At 33.9% G+C, this 14,662-nt stretch overlaps 1 long non-coding RNA gene across 1 annotated transcript; it reads left to right on the forward strand.

Annotated features, from left to right (window-relative positions):
• Positions 1 to 10,665: 10,665 nt before the first annotated feature.
• LOC143074262 (uncharacterized) lies at positions 10,666 to 14,158 on the forward strand. The gene is made up of 3 exons (XR_012977761.1): positions 10,666 to 10,729; positions 13,110 to 13,415; positions 13,883 to 14,158. It is a non-coding gene; the product is annotated as an uncharacterized LOC143074262 (long non-coding RNA).
• The last annotated feature ends 504 nt before the right edge of the window (positions 14,159 to 14,662 follow it).

A 14,662-nucleotide genomic window follows, 5' to 3' on the forward strand; every position in this document is an offset into this window, starting at 1 on the left:
TAATATAAACAAAGTTATGAATAGACAACTTGTGAGTTCGATGCATTTCCGTTAAAAACTTTGGTTTGAGCGAACATCATTCGTGCGTTAAGGGGTATTGCCACTTTCGTTCCCATGTCGAGCGAGTGGTTGATTAACTATGATGCTATATTGCTATATTACACGAATTATTTGGCAAATTGAATTATCATAATTATCATTAGGAAATTGTGATTAAGTGCCTACGAAACAAACATAATTTCTCGTTTATCCTGCTCTATGATGATCACTAAGACGCCTTTTTTTTTTGTAATTATATTATTTTTCAAGATGAAACATGTGATTACATAATTAAAATACAGAATTAGACACAACGTATAAAAAGTTAATTGAGACTTGTCAGATCGATTAAATCATTATGGTTTAATAAGATATAATTATTATAATTGATGTTGTTAATTAAATGCTGCTTCTAATAATTGCCACTTCTGATTTATTTTTATTTTTTGTGTAAGGGTGAATTTACATTCATATAAAAAGGAATTACATGGTTAAAGCCTATAAGCAATCTTAAATTAAAATTTTGTAAAAACGAATTTCTGGTTATAACATGAAGGGTATGGAATAAAAAGCATTCCAATCTTCAATCTGCATATTTAAGTCAATTTCCCATTTGTTACGGGAAGATAGTGATAATACTTTATTATCCTCCAGAAATAAATTATAGAAAAAAATTACAAGATTTTGGTTCACTTTTAACTTTATCTACTAATTTATTTTCAATATTATCAAGTTTAGAACTACCTTTTATCCTTTTTTTCCATCTATTTGGAATAGCACTTAAAATAACATAAAACTCTACAAAATTAGTATTGATATTATACTTTTTCTCAATTTTTTCATATGAGGATAATGTATTATTATCTCACACCAGATAATTGATATAAAGATACATTTTTCAATAGATTTATCCTTCAAAATCATCTTGCCATCCATTTTGATGTTTGGAATTAGCAATATGGACTGGGCCAGAATTTCGACTTTCAACTTATTTTTCAACTTTGAAAAAATTACCAGGATATCATGAAGTAGTCCAAACGACTTTATTTGTGATTTGGACCCATTATCAAAATGGTGCTGCTGACGCCATATATCTAATGTAACGTGATCAAGGGGAGGTCAACACCGCCACAGACGGACAGACATAGCCATCTATGGCACGACAATATATCTTGTGGGTAAAATCCCAGTAACTAAATGATATGGTATATATTTACAAGTTTATAAACAAATGTACATTACTTCAGGCACATTGACAACGTCAGCTACAAAGTTTAAACATATAAACTGTAAATACAAGTCCTCTAGAATCTACTGATTCAAGACTTCAAGGAATACACATCCTTACAGTATCACAGCTGATACACATCATCCCAGTTGATTTACCAACTTACCTTTATCATAGAGTTTAATTACTTCATCTCTAGACAAACAAAATAGGCATAACTAATTTTATTACCCTTCACCCCAAGACATCAGTACTTGTCTTAATTGCATCTGACAGTTCTACTTTATCTGCAGATAATAAAAGTAGACACTTGTTTAATTAGCATTGTGTCATTAACTTTCTCTGTATACAAATAAACAGTTATAAAGCCAAATTAACTAGAAGTCAATATTTACAAAACATTAAAATATTACACTAATAAATCTAGGTCATGCATTACCTCATGAATCTTGGCTTTTGACTGAGGGTTATTTAATGTGTCCATGTCATAATCTTGAACAACATTCCAATCTCCCGCTACTACAATTGACAAATTGCCATAGTGGGATATTTTTTGTTTTATGTTCTCAAAAAAGACTGGGTCATCATTATTCGGTCCATATATAGCTGCCAGAGTTTTACGGAAGTCCTGAATGGTGATATCTAGTATAATAAAATTACCCATTAGGTCTATAGTTTCCTCGTGGATCTTGAATTCAAAAGTATTTTTGGAAAGTGTAGCTACCCCTCTACTTTTACTAGAATAAGAACTAAATTTCACCACATAACCTCATTCATGAAGCCATTGTTTTTCTTTTTCAGATGTGCTATGGGTGTCTACTAATATAGTTATATCATATAAGTCCTTATATTTTGAAAATATATCAATTCTTTTAACTTTTTCTAATAAACCTCTGCAGTTTACGCTACCAATAGTTATAGTCGACATAATATAATAAAGTGGTTAAAAATGAGTACCATAAATAAAATAAATATCTACAAGCACAATTTATCAGAGCAGCATTACCAAAACATACACATATGCATCTATAATACGTAAACATTGTTTCACAATGTTATTTTTTTACTTATAGTTACCCCCACCCCCAAAGATTTTCTGTCGAAAGCACCATGCTATAAATAGAATAAGCAATTATGTTGTGCTAAAGTAGAAATAAAAATTATATCATAAAAGTTCTGTAAATCTCCAATTTGCACGTTTTAAATTTAAATTTGGTGTATGGTTTGTATAAAGGAGAAGACAAACGAACGAAGATGAATTAATAATAATAAACATCATAAATGATAAAAAATGGAATAAAAAGTAAGTAACGAAAAAAAAACACACAATATTTAACAACACATAAACATGATAAATATAGATTCTTACATTGATACGAGTGGATTATCGGATTTATCCAATCGAGATAGTTAAATTATCAGTTTTAAAGTTCAGGCCTCTGCGATGATAGTGTACATTTGGTAAATCCGATAATCCACGAGTAACTATGGAAGAATCTGTTTCTCTAATGATTAAAAAATACATTTTCTTTTTTTTCTTAATCGAAAACCCCCTTCCAGTGCCTTTCTGATTCATCCAGTTAGCTAGAAAGGTCATGACCCTTTAAATCATTCAATGATCTTCTGAGATCACCGGCAACCACATGTTGATTATATTTTTTTATACAATGGGTTCGGAAAGGGATAAATTCCCATAGAATTAGAGAAACTTGTATTCACACAATGTAAACAAAACACATATGAATATATATATATATACATTATGTACACAGCCATGTATCACCATCATTGATGGCGATCCGATGGATACATCTGTTGTAGGGTTGTCACTGACTCAGACGTACTTATGAATATAATTATTTTCTGTGACTGTATCTTACATTAATTTGTAGGATCCTTTACTATAGATAATTTAGCTGATCTGTAACAATAACATCTTCATGCCTTATATATCATGTACTGCAGTACGCCGCTAGATTAAAACTGACGTGGAAAGGTAACACATGCCCACCGAAAGCTCTTTATTTAGAGAGCCCAGGTGGTCGTGTGGTCTAGCGGGACGGCTGCAGTGCAGGCGATTTGGTGTCACGATATCACAGTAGCATGGGTTCGAATCCCGGCGAGGGAAGAACCAAAAATTTGCGAAAGCAAATTTACAGATCTAACATTGTTGGGTTGATGTTTAGACGAGTTGTATATACATTATGTACACAGCCATGTATCACCATCATTGATGGCGATCCGATGGATACATCTGTTGTAGGGTTGTCACTGACTCAGACGTACTTATGAATATAATTATTTTCTGTGACTGTATCTTACATTAATTTGTAGGATCCTTTACTATAGATAATTTAGCTGATCTGTAACAATAACATCTTCATGCCTTATATATCATGTACTGCAGTACGCCGCTAGATTAAAACTGACGTGGAAAGGTAACACATGCCCACCGAAAGCTCTTTATTTAGAGAGCCCAGGTGGTCGTGTGGTCTAGCGGGACGGCTGCAGTGCAGGCGATTTGGTGTCACGATATCACAGTAGCATGGGTTCGAATCCCGGCGAGGGAAGAACCAAAAATTTGCGAAAGCAAATTTACAGATCTAACATTGTTGGGTTGATGTTTAGACGAGTTGTATATATATATATATACACATGTGCCCCACATACATTTTCGGATACAAGAACATACATCTATACATTTACAACTCGTCTAAACATCAACCCAACAATGTTAGATCTGTAAAATTGCTTTCGCAAATTTCGTATTCTTCCCTCGCCGGGATTCGATTACATGCTACTGTCATATCGTGACACCAAATCGTCTGCACTGTAGCCGTCCCGCTAGACCACACGACCACCTGGGCTTCATTAAAATGAAGCTTTCAGTGGCCGGGTGTTACATTTACACGTCAATTTTAATCTAGCGTCGTACTACAGTACATGATATATAAGGCATGAAGGTTATTTTTACAGATCAGCTAAATTATATATAGTAAAGGATCTTACAAATTAATGTAAGATACAGTCACAAAAAATAATTATATATATATAAGTACGTCTGAGCCAGTGACAACTCTACAACAGATTTATCCAGCGGTTCACCAACTTGATGGTGATACTACATGGCTGTGTACATTATGTATATACAACTCGTCTAAACATCAATACAACAATGTTAGATCTAGGTATATATATATATATATATTAAAGAACATCAGTTGTTCGACCTGTTAGTCAAATGCGTTTTGTTTAAAGATACTTTTTCACTTTTTTGGTCTTTTGGAAAATGCTGTTAGTGCTGTATTTAGACCCTTCCACAAACGAAATTTGTTTTACATGCACACGTATAAAAATTGCGGTTTTTATCAAACGCAATCATAGGTTTGAACGTTGTTTTCAATTTAGACTCGTTTATATTTTTTCGTTTTGGCTTGTATCATATTTTCCCTCCGGTTCATATGATCCGTTCATCCTATATTGACTCTTAAAATTCAAGAATCTATCTAAAAATGAGGGTAAATTTTATATGGCCTTCCAAATACCGTTTCGATCCCTAACATCACTGAAGAGACATTTATTGTCGAAATCCGAATCTGGTGTACAGTAAAAAAAAATTATTGACACCTTATGTCTGTGGCATAACATCGTGGCCACAAGGTAATTGTTTCTGTTTAGTATTAAATTTATATTAAGATCCATTTTGTTACATCTTGTGATCAATTTTATTTGGCAATCTCCATTGGCAGTCAGCAGGGTTAAAGAACATCAGTTGTTCGACTTGCTAGTCATATGCGTTTTGTTTAAATATACTTTTTAACTTTTTTGGTCTTTTGGAAAATGTTGTTTGTGCTGTATTTAGACCCTTCTACAACGAAATTTGTTTTACATGCATACGTATAAAAATTGCGGTTTTTATCCAACGAAATCATAGATTTGAACGTAGTTTTCAATTTAGACTCGTTTATATTTTTTCGTTTGGGCTTGTATCATATTTTCCCTCCGGTTCATATGATCCGTTCATCCTATATTGACTCTTTAAATTCAAGAATCTATATAAAAATGAGGGTAAATTTTATATGGCCTTCCAAAAACCGTTTCGATCCCAAACATCACTGAAGAGACATTTATTGTCAAAATCCGGATCTGGTGTATCTGTAAAAAAAAATATTGACACCTTATGTTTGTGGCATAACATCGTGGTCACAAGTTAATTGTTTCTGTTTAGTATTAAATTTATATTAAGAATTATTTTGCTACATCTTGTGATTAATTTTATTTGGCAATCGCCAATGGCAGTCAGCAGGGTTAAAGAACATCAGTTGTTCGATCTGTTAGTCAAATGCGTTTTGTTTAAATATACTTTTTCACTTTCTTGGTCTTTTGGAAAATGTTGTTTGTGCTGTATTTAGACCCTTCTACAACGAAATTTGTTTTACATGCACACGTATAAAAATTGCGGTTTTTATCCAACACAATCATAGGTTTGAACGTAGTTTTCAATTTAGACTCGTTTATATTTTTTCGTTTGGGCTTGTATCATATTTTCCCTCCGGTTTATATGATCCGTCCATCCTATATTGACTCTTAAAATTCAAGAGTCTATCTAAGAATGAGGGTTCATTTGATATGGCCTTCCAAATACCGTTTCGATCCCTAACATCACTGAAGAGACATTTATTGTCAAAATCCGGATCTGGTGTACAGTAAAAAAAAATATTGACACCTTATGTTTGTGGCATAACATCGTGGCCACAAGTTAATTGTTTCTGTTTAGTATTAAATTTATATTAAGATCCATTTTGTTACATCGTGTGATCAATTTTATTTGGCAATCGCCAATGGCAGTCAGCAGGGTTAAAGAACATCAGTTGTCCGATCTGTTAGTCAAATGCGTTTTGTTTAAATATTTTTTTGGTCTTTTGGAAAATGTTGTTTGTGCTGTATTTAGACCTATCTACAACGAAATTTGTTTTACATGCACACGTATAAAAAATGCGGTTTTTATCCAACGCAATCATAGGTTTGAATGTAGTTTTCAATTTAGACTCGTATATATATCTCCATGCCTTATATATCCTGTACTGTAGTACGCCGCTGACGAGGAAAGGTAACACACGGCCACTGAAAGCCTTTTTTAGAGCCAAGGTGGTCGTGTGGTCTAGCGGGACGGCTGCAGTGCAGGCGATTTGGTGTCACCATATCACAGTAGCATGGGTTCAAATCCCGGCGAGGGAACAAGTTTCGCAAATTTACAGATCTAACATTGTTGGGTTGATGTTAAGACGAGTTGTATATATTGATTCCAAAACCTAGTAAATCTGCTACACTGGAAGATGTTATCGACAAAATCAAATCGGATGTTGTTCATCTAGCTATCAACAAGTACTCGTCATTTTACAACACCTCTCCTGACGAGAAAAAAGCAATACAATCGCTAAGAAACCGAGATGATATTGTGATAAAACCAGCAGACAAGGGCAGTGCCGTTGTGATAATGGACAAAGCTAACTACATCGCGGAAGCAGTGCGTCAGCTCTCTGATGAGAGATTTTATAAAAAGCTAGACTATGACCCTACTTCCGAGTTTAGCTCCAAAATTATCACTGCGGTACAAACCATGTACAATGACGGTCATATAGATGAGGATACAATTGGTTATTTAAAGCCAGAGAATGCCAAGCCTGGTCGATTGTATCTTCTTCCCAAAATACACAAGGTTAACAACCCTGGTAGACCCATTGTATCCGCAAACGGCCATCCGACTGAGAAAATCTCGGAATTCGTCGATTTTCATTTAAGATCTCATGTAGAAAATCTTCCTTCCCACATTCAAGACACTACAGATTATCTTCGTAAAATGGAATCCATGAACCTCTTCCTCCGGAAACCCTCCTTGTCACTTTAGATGTCACCTCATTGTATACCAACATACCTCATGATAACGGCATACAATCTTGTAGGGAAATATGGGACTCGCGCAACATTTTAGAACCACCTACTGAATGTTTAGTCCAGCTACTTACTCTGGTCCTGAAATGCAACAATTTCACCTTTAATGGTGAGCATTACCTTCAAATTAACGGGACAGCGATGGGGACGAAAATGGCACCGTCTTACGCCAATATTTTCATGGGCAAATTAGAAAAACAAATTATTGCAACATCTTTATCCAAACCTTTGTCTTGGTTCCGTTTCATTGATGATGTTGACATGAAATGGATTGAATCTCAACAAAAACTGGATGATTTCATCAGACATGCAAACAACGCCCACCATTCAATTAAATTTACGTATGAAATTTCCGACTCTAAGATATCTTTCTTAGACACAACCACATCTATAAAGGACGGTGTCATATCAACAGACCTTTACTGTAAGCCCACAGATAAACATCAATACCTTTCTCCCCAAAGCTGTCACCCCAAACACTGTACAAAAAGTATCCCGTACAGTCAAGCTCTCAGAGTCAAGCGGATTTGCTCCTCTGAGGAGGCTGTCACGAAACGGTTACAGGAACTTCGCGGATTTTTGACAAAACGAGGTTATAAGAAATTGGACATAGATAAGGGGTTTGCGCGCGCTAACAATAACAGCCGCAATGACCTCTTACAGTACAAACGGAAGAGGCGCAGCAAAATAGTCCCGTTTGTTCTTACATACAATCCAGCCTTTAATAACCTTTCACGTTTGATCCGTGCCAATTGGCAAACTATTGCCAAACACCCTAAATTATCCAAGATCTTTCCCAATCCTCCTGTCTTAGCTTTTCGTAGACCAGCAAGTCTGAAAGACTTATTTGTTAGAGCTGACGTCTCCTCAAATAAAAGCTGTTCAATTGCAGGATGGTGCAAGTCATGTGGTAACAGACGTTGCCTGACTTGTCAACAAATACTGAATACTCAAACATTCACTTGCCACTCGACTGGGTCTGTGTACACTATATATTGCAATGTAACTTGCAAAACCCAGAATGTTGTATACCTCCTTCAATGTCGATGTGGCATGCAGTATGTTGGCGAGACAGAGCAGCCATTTAACAAACGCATGAATGGTCATCGAAGTGACTACACTTGCAAGCCCGACCTACCCGTAAGTCGTCATTTGAGATCACCTGGACACACACAAGCTGATCTCAAAAACCTTACCATCACGATCATAGACCACAACGAGGGTTGGTCGAAGGTCGACAGAGTCGCTCGGGAAAGATTTTGGATAAGAAAGTTACGGACAGTCTCCCCAGAGGGTATAAATGAAAAAACATAGAACGAGTCCCTCATTTTCCTGTGACTACCTGTTTCAAACAACGCCGGATTTAGTACTGGCTTTACAGTTCGAAATTATTTTTAAAATAACAGTTTAAATTACAGGTTTTCATTGATTCGGGATGATGTATAAGTACGTTGCCACGTTCAATTATTTTACCTCATTATACAATACTTATTTTTTCAATCAGTATTATACTGATATTCGTTTGGGAGGCTTAAATATGTAGTTTCTGTTGTAATTGCCCTACCGTTGTCTAATTTATACCATCCTTGATCGGTTAGGACATTTTTGATTTTTTTGTTTGAGGACTGCCCTCAATGCAGTTATAACATCTCAACTGTCACAACCTTTGGAAATCTAGAGTTTCACATCGTAAATAACTATTTTTATTTTTGGCATATTTCTGTAGTCTTTGCGGTGTGTTTGGAAATTTTAAAATTGTTCCAGCGTTCGCTTAAATTGTATAAATCAAGATTTTGATAGAGTCTCAATTTGAATTGACATGATTCATTTGTCATTGTGCAATTACCGAAGAAGGATATCTGTTATCCGAAATATCTAATATTTGTGTATTTTATAGTTATTTAATGGTGATGTTGTACCCTTTTTGACTTGTTATATATTATATTTTGTAGTGTACAGAATCATATTACATGATCCATCGCCCTGTAAGATTGATCGTTGACTATTTATTCAGTCATTTATATATATATACATATATAACAGATCTAACATTGTTGGGTTGATGTTTGTATATAAATACATCTTCATGCCTTATATATCATGTACTGTAGTACGCCGCTAGATTACAACTGACGAGGAAAGGTAACACACTTCCAGCGAAAGCTCTTTTATTGAGAGCCCATGTGGTCGTGTGGTCTAGCGGGACGGCTGCAGTGCAGGCGATTTGGTGTCACGATATCACAGTAGCATGGGTTCGAATCCCGGCGAGGGAAGAACCAAAAATTTGCGAAAGCAAATTTACAGATCTTAGATTGTTGGGTTGATGTTTAGACGAGTTGTATATACATTATGTACACAGACATGTATCACCATCATTGATGGCGATCCGATGGATACATCTGTTGTAGAGTTGTCACTGACTCAGACGTACTTATAAATATAATTATTTTCTGTGACTGTATATTACATTAATTTGTAGGATCCTGATAATTTTCAACAATTCACCCCTTATTTCATTGAGTCATAGATCAAATTTATTCGTTCATTGTATGTTAACTTGTTTTTGAATGTCTTTTGATTGATTTAAGCCATTCCAAGTACTATTTTATAGTATGTCTTTCTATGTTGGATTTTTAACTATTGTTGCAGGTAAATGTGACGTTTGGTACCAATAAAAACGTTTAAACTGCATTTGTTTGCACCTGTCCTAAGTCAAGAGCCTGATGTTCAGTGGTTGTTTTTTGTTGATGTGAATCATATGTGTTTTTCGTTTTCGTTTTTAAATAGATAAGACCGTTGGTTTTCTTGTTTGAATGGTTTTATACTAGACATTTGTGGGGTCCTTCAGAGCATGCTGTTCGAAGGCAGCCAAGGCTCCGCTTTGAACAATAATGGTGTACTTTTACAATTTGTGACTTGGACGTCGTGTTGCCTTTTTGGCACTCATACCAGATCTTTTTATATCTAATGATGTATTATACAAAAACCTGAGGTCTACGTATACGAATCTTTCAAATTACTTAACGTTGTCATTTGAATACAATTTTTATCTAGGGACATTGACAGATTTTACCTACTATTACAATTACTTTTTTAATTTTGCTTAGGTCACTTAATGTTAAGTGTAATGTACAAAATGTATAAACACCGTAACACACAGCATGGTTTTACAAATTGTGACTTTGATGGACAGATGTCTCATTGGCATTCATACCACATATTCCCATATGATGAAATAACTGACCGTGACACGAACTGGTTAGGTATTCTGTTCACAATGCTCTCCCATATGATGTGCATATTTTGATAGTTCATTCTGGTAAAGTGGCTTTTATTTGTATTATTGTCAAACTATTGCACGGACATGATGGATGTTTTGATCATACAATTTGTGTATCTTGAAACTATTCACATGACCTGTTATTTATACAATACAGTTTTTTTGTAGGATAACAACACAATTTGCTGATATGCTGACAGAACTAGTATGTCTCATCTTTATTTTTCAAGGTAAGATAAAAACAAAAAACATTGTGGATTTATTGCACATTATAATTGTAGCAGCCATTTGTGCAAAATCTAAATAAGTTATCTATATGCTATCTTTAAAAAGACACTGATTGTATGCATTGTTGTTTTATAAAAAGAAGTAATAAAACTAAAGATACCACATGGTAAACAAAAACTATAGGTCGAGGAGAAAATACTCTTACACTTGAAATACACAAATTAACTTTCTCTTTTTAATACCGATCACATTTGAATGGCAGTCGGAAATACATGCTATATAAAAGGTACATGACCAAACGTACAGCTTTATTTCGACTGATGAGTTTGAATGTTCCTTTGGTATTTTTCGCACTTCTACCGATCAATAGCCATTTCTGATCAGACAAGGAAACTAGAAGGCGAAAATGTAAATTCTGTGAAACAAATGCATATTGAAAACTATAAAATAAATTGTTTTCAATGTTTTTTACCATTATTTTGTAAACTTATAAAGGTCGGGAACTCTAGATTTCCTGACGTCAGAATATATTTGCATAGTAATTTCCCAAAATAGAAGGTTAATATGTCCTTTAAAAACTGACCAATGCAACCGACTCAATAAACTACAATGCATTGTTTGCTTCTACGAGTTCATTACGACTCCAAACACGCGTGGAATTATTGGGAAAACTCTCAACTTATATAGTGTCTTGGACTCTCATGATATATGTGTTTATATTATTAAGCAAATGTGTTTAATGTAAAAAATATAACATAATCTTCAACGTGCATGCTAAGATTTAAAAATAATATTGTTTATAATCTTCACGATTCGACTTTCTGTTCCGCCTTGTAAAATGTTGTTATTTTTTATGCATTGTACATGTGCATTAATTTCAATTGAAACAGTGACATTTCTAATACAGTTACCCAAGTATACAATTACTGTGTCCAATAGATAAGAAAATCATAATAGGTTTAAAGATCCAACGTTGAAATGTTTACAAAATATATCCAAGTTAGCGTCCTTGTCAAAATTTTCAATATCTATATTAAAAGGAAACGAACTTTGCAAAGCTGACAACAAAACGAAAGTACAGCTGCTTACATGATAGAGGAAACTATTGCATCATTACCTGCAGAATAAAGGGATCAGTTTGAAAAGAAACAAAAGATAAAGTCAAACCAAACTGAAATGTGTCAAAACTCAATACTGACAGATTTTGTGCAAATTTTCAGACAGGCATTTAGAAATGTCTATAACAGTTCTGATGAAATATGATATAAGCAGATATAGGTTTAATACATGTTCTGAATCTGTCAAATTCTAAATAGAAAAATAGTAAACAGTATTCTATATTAAATATCTTTTTTCAAGATAATTGGAAACCAATCTTTCTGATAGATGTTTGAATATAATAATAAGGAGATGTAGTATGACTGTCCTTGAAACAACTATCAACCGATGTTAAAAACAGTGCCACCGTCCCAGTGTTGTAAATAATTATCAAAGGTACATCACTTATGATTGTTTACTCCAGACGCACGTTTCGTCTTTATAAGACTCATCAGTGATGCTCAAGTCAAAATAGTTAGAAAGCCGAACAAGTTTAAGTTAAAAAGCATTGTTGGCCCAAACTTCCTAAATGGTCTGATAAATACGGCTAAGGTAATTATGCCTGGGATAAGAAAATCCTTAGAATTTCGAATAATTCATACATTTGCAAATGAACATCTTCGTTAATCTAAACATGGAATGAATACTTTATATCACGGACTATAAATGTGGATACACAAACTGAAAATTATTTTTTTATCCCGCTATGCATAATGAAAATGAGTAGTAGTTCAAAAAATAACACGTGTCTCGGTTGATCATAAATATGTAGTAGTGAATCCTGCACTGTTACTTATTCAGTGGGTTGGTCAAAACCCCAGTTAAAAATGAATTGCGTGGTATACATTAAACGTAAAAAAAGAATTTCATTTGCAAGGACATAAGAATGCCAATTTCAGCATATTCAAATACTGTAAACCAACTAATTTTCACGAGCGATTTATTTTCGCGACTTTCGCGAGTAGAACAATATCGCGAAGTTAAGTCGTCGCGAATATGTAAAACTTGGATCTTTCCGTATTTAACAACATCAAGTTAATTAGAAGACCGTTAAATTAAGTTGCCGCGAAATGGACTCGAAAGGGCTAAACGCGAAATAAAGTATCCGCGAAAATAAGTTGGTTTACAGTAATATTCCCGACCTGTAATAGTATTTCTAACATATTCATTTTACTACACACCCAATGCTATAATATTAATACATTCCTTATACATATTACTTCAAACTTTTCACTTTGAATAAAAAGATTTACATTTTGTACATTTCTTTTCTCAATTTTGTAGATTTATTGGCTGTAAACGTGTCATATCATTTTGAAAACGAGACAGTTATTTTACCATGTGAACATCTGTCAAATAATTCGATACTTTGGTATGGACCACCAAACTTCTTTACTTATGCCATTGGAAAAGACATAAATCTGCATTTACCGAAATCAGACAGATTTGTAATTGTACATACTAACGGTTCACCTCAGTACAATTTAAAAATTCGATACTTTTCTATTGACGACAGAGGACTATACAAATGCGTCCAAAGAGATCCACATCATAACGTTCTGATAAAGTACTTTAATTTGGAAATGACAAGTAAGTTCAGCACAAGTTATACAAATTTACTACATGGATAGCAGGCTATGCCTGTTGTGTCAAAATGAAACAATTACATCTTACTATTTTTGTATTAGATGCAATGCAGGAACATTTGTTTAGTCTTCACTTGCTAATAACGTTAAAGGTCTATTGCGTTTTATATAAATGTTATGAAGTTGTAGAATATTGTGAAGACTCTGTTATTATATTATTTGTTAAAGTGTGCAAATCTTTCATCTTTTTGACATGATTGGTCCGATTGACTTTGTTTGTTGTTTCTTCTAGCCATGGCATTGTCAGCTTGTTTCTGACCTATGCGTTTAAATATCGATTTGTATCTCTAATCTCCGTTTTTTAATTAAATATAAAACCATTGCTTTGATTAAATTATTTTAAACCATCATGTCGCATCTTCTTTCTTCACAACAGTTGTTTTGGTATTTTTAATCAGTTGTATATTGCAGAAGCCCCCAGGAACTTAACGATAAAAAACGAAGATTCTAATAACACTGTGTATGGTTATTTGAATAAAACTTTGAGCCTGACATGTAACGTCATTGAAGGGATCCCAAAGGGAAAGCTTGTTTGGATAACCAACAATGAAACTGTAAAGGAAGCTGCAGTGTCATCTTTGGTCTTATATTTTCTACCAACGCAGAAAGATCATTTGAAACTATTCACATGTGCAACAAGAAGTAATAATCCGGGTCATATATTACAGCATACTGTACGATTGTTTGTCTACAGTGAGTACTACATAGTTATATACAATAAATATTTGTCATGCTTAATTTCAAAGAACATTCAAACCTCTTTTATATTATAACATTTGCCTGCGTGAAATGTGTACTCAAAAGACAGTTATAACCATATATAAATAAGACCAATTCAATGTTTCAGTATTGATATTTTCATCTTGCAATTTAATTTTTTTCGCTAAAATATGAAAATGTTTCATGAATTGCGCTGGTAGTCAATTTTAGTATAATTAGGCTTGTGGCTTTTTCCTGTGGCATTGAATTTAACTTAAATACGTCGAAAAATGTACAAGTTATTATAATTTTGTCTGTCAATGTTAAGCGTAGATGGTTTTGACTAATCCGAATATGTTATGTATGTTCATGTCACTCATTTACTATTTATACTATTCAGGGTTTCCCAAATTTGAAACGTATTTTAATGCAGGTTACATTAGAAAAGCGCTTTCAAGGCAACGCTTTTTTCCCTCTTATATTTAATGTGTT

This window comes from Mytilus galloprovincialis, chromosome 5 (genome assembly GCF_965363235.1).
Source record: "Mytilus galloprovincialis chromosome 5, xbMytGall1.hap1.1, whole genome shotgun sequence".
NCBI classification, from domain to species: Eukaryota; Metazoa; Mollusca; class Bivalvia; order Mytilida; family Mytilidae; genus Mytilus; species Mytilus galloprovincialis.